Below are 2,500 nucleotides of genomic sequence, written 5' to 3'. Positions count from 1 at the left end.
GGAGACCACCTGGAATTACCAGGTGCTGTAGGTAATTTTATACTGCCATAACATTCTTTTCTATTACATTTTAAATTTAATTTTTTCAACTTATCAATGAATTTACTTGAGTTAAGAAGTAATAGAGGTCTAAAGTTAATGTTTTTGAGCACCTACAGCCAAACCACACTGGACATGCCCAATCTCGTCTGATCTTGGAAGCTATGCAGTGTTGGGCCTGGTTAGTACTTGGATGTGAGACCACCTGGGAATACCAGGAGCTGTAGGTAATTTTATACTGCCATAACATTCTTTTCTATTAAATTTTACATTTAATATTTCAACTTATCATTGAATTTACTTGAGTTAAGAAGTAAAAGAGGTCTAAAGTTAATGTTTTAGAGCACCTACACCCAAACCACACTGGACATGCCCAATCTCATCTGATCTTGGAATCTATGCAGTGTTGGGCCTGGTTAGTACTTGGATGGGAGACCACCTGGGAATACTAGGTGCTGTAGGTAATTTTATACTGCCATAACATTCTTTTCTATTACATTTTACATTTAATTTTTTCAACTTATCAATGAATTTCCTTGAGTTAAGAAGTAATAGAGGTCTAAAGTTAATACTTTTGAGCACCTACAGCCAATCCACACTGGACATGCCCAATCTCGTCTTATCTTGGTAGCTATGCAGTGTTGGGCCTCGTCAGTACTTGGATGGGAGACCACCTGGGAAAACCAGGTGCAGTACGTAATTTTATACTCCCATAACATTCTTTTCTATTACATTTTACATTTAATTTTTTCAACTTATCAATTAATTTACTTGAGTTAAGAAGTAATACAGGTCTAAAGTTAATGTTTTTGAGCACCTACAGCCAAACCACACTGGACATGCCCAATCTCGTCTGATCTTGGAAGCTATGCAGTGTTGGGACTGGTTAGTACTTGGATGGGTGACTACCTAGGAATCCCAGGTGCTGTAGGTAATTTTAAACTGCCATAACATTCTTTTCTATTACATTTTACATTTAATTTTTTCAACTTATCAATGAATTTACTTGTGTTAAGAAGTAAAAGCGGTCTAAATTTAATGCTTTTGAGCACCTACAGCCAAACCACAGTGGACATGCCCAATCTCGTCTGATCTTGGAAGCTATGCAGTGTTGGGCCTGGTAAGTACTTGGATGGGAGACTACCTGGGAATACCAGGAGCTGTAGGTAATTTTATACTGCCAGAACATTCTTTTCTATTACAATTTACATTTAATTTTTTCAATTTAACAATGAATTTACTTGAGTTAAGAAGTAATAGAGGTCTAAATTTAATGCTTTTGACTACCTACAGCCAAACCACACTGGACATGCCCAATCTCGTCTGATCTTGGAAGCTATGCAGTGTTGGGCCTGGTTTGTACTTGGATGGGAGACCACCTGGGAATACCAGGGGCTGTAGGTAATTTTAGACAGCCAAAACATTCTTTTCTATTACATTCTACATTTCATTTTTTCAACTTATCAATGAATTTACTTGAGTTAAGAAGTAATAGAGGTCTAAATTTAATGCTTTTGAGCACCTACAGCCAAACCACACTGGACATGCCCAATCTCGTCTGATCTTGGAAGCTATGCAGTGTTGGGCCTGGTTTGTACTTGGATGAGAGACCACCTGGGAATACCAGGTGCTGTAGGTAATTTTAGACAGCCAAAACATTCTTTTCTATTACATTCTACATTTCATTTTTTCAACTTATCAATGAATTTACTTGTGTTAAGAAGTAAAAGCGGTCTAAATTTAATGCTTTTTAGCACCTACAGCCAAACCACAGTGGACATGCCCAATCTCGTCTGATCTTGGAAGCTATGCAGTGTTGGGCCTGGTAAGTACTTGGATGGGAGACCACCTGGGAATACCAGGAGCTGTAGGTAATTTTATACTGCCAGAACATTCTTTTCTATTACATTTTACATTTAATTTTTTCAACTTAACAGTGAATTTACTTGAGTTAAGAAGTAAGAGAGGTCTAAATTTAATGCTTTTGAGCACCTACAGCCAAACCACACTGGACATGCCCAATCTCGTCTGATCTTGGAAACTATGCAGTGTTGGGCCTGGTTTGTACTTGGATGGGAGACCACCTGGGAATACCAGGTGCTGTAGGTAATTTTAGACAGCCAAAACATTCTTTTCTATTACATTCTACATTTCAATTTTTCAACTTATCAATGAATTTACTTGAGTTAAGAAGTAAAAGAGGTCTAAAGTTAATGGTTTTGAGCACCTACAGCCAAACCACACTAGACATGCCCAATCTCGTCTGATCTTGGAAGCTATGCAGTGTTGGGCCTGGTTAGTACTTCGATGGGAGGCCACCTGAGAATACTAGGTGCTGTAGGTAATTTTATACTGCCATAACATTCTTTTCTATTACATTTTACATTTCGTTTTTCAACTTATCATTGAATTTACTTGAGTTAAGAAGTAAAAGAGGTCTAAAGTTAATGTTTTTGAGCAC

At 37.6% G+C, this 2,500-nt stretch overlaps 11 pseudogenes; all 11 read left to right on the top strand.

Annotated features, from left to right (window-relative positions):
* LOC148437389 (5S ribosomal RNA) overlaps positions 1–34 on the top strand; it is a 119-nt pseudogene extending 85 nt beyond the window's left edge.
* Positions 35–150: 116 nt separating this feature from the next.
* Positions 151–269, top strand: LOC148437388 (5S ribosomal RNA; annotated as a pseudogene).
* A 115-nt stretch (positions 270–384) lies between these two features.
* LOC148437387 (5S ribosomal RNA) lies at positions 385–503 on the top strand (annotated as a pseudogene).
* Positions 504–854: 351 nt separating this feature from the next.
* On the top strand, positions 855–973 carry LOC148437386 (5S ribosomal RNA; annotated as a pseudogene).
* Positions 974–1,089: 116 nt separating this feature from the next.
* LOC148437385 (5S ribosomal RNA) lies at positions 1,090–1,208 on the top strand (annotated as a pseudogene).
* Positions 1,209–1,324: 116 nt separating this feature from the next.
* Positions 1,325–1,443, top strand: LOC148437384 (5S ribosomal RNA; annotated as a pseudogene).
* A 116-nt stretch (positions 1,444–1,559) lies between these two features.
* LOC148437383 (5S ribosomal RNA) lies at positions 1,560–1,678 on the top strand (annotated as a pseudogene).
* A 116-nt stretch (positions 1,679–1,794) lies between these two features.
* On the top strand, positions 1,795–1,913 carry LOC148437382 (5S ribosomal RNA; annotated as a pseudogene).
* Positions 1,914–2,029: 116 nt separating this feature from the next.
* Positions 2,030–2,148, top strand: LOC148437381 (5S ribosomal RNA; annotated as a pseudogene).
* Positions 2,149–2,264: 116 nt separating this feature from the next.
* On the top strand, positions 2,265–2,383 carry LOC148437380 (5S ribosomal RNA; annotated as a pseudogene).
* Positions 2,384–2,498: 115 nt separating this feature from the next.
* The window catches only part of LOC148437379 (5S ribosomal RNA), a 119-nt pseudogene continuing 117 nt past the window's right edge, over positions 2,499–2,500 (top strand).

The sequence above is a fragment of the Taudactylus pleione genome, unplaced genomic scaffold (genome assembly GCF_031769625.1).
Source record: "Taudactylus pleione unplaced genomic scaffold, aTauple2 ptg001778l, whole genome shotgun sequence".
In the NCBI taxonomy this organism is placed as follows: domain Eukaryota; kingdom Metazoa; phylum Chordata; class Amphibia; order Anura; family Myobatrachidae; genus Taudactylus; species Taudactylus pleione.
Note: the sequence above shows the minus strand (reverse complement) of the source record. Positions and strands in the feature narration are given on the sequence as shown.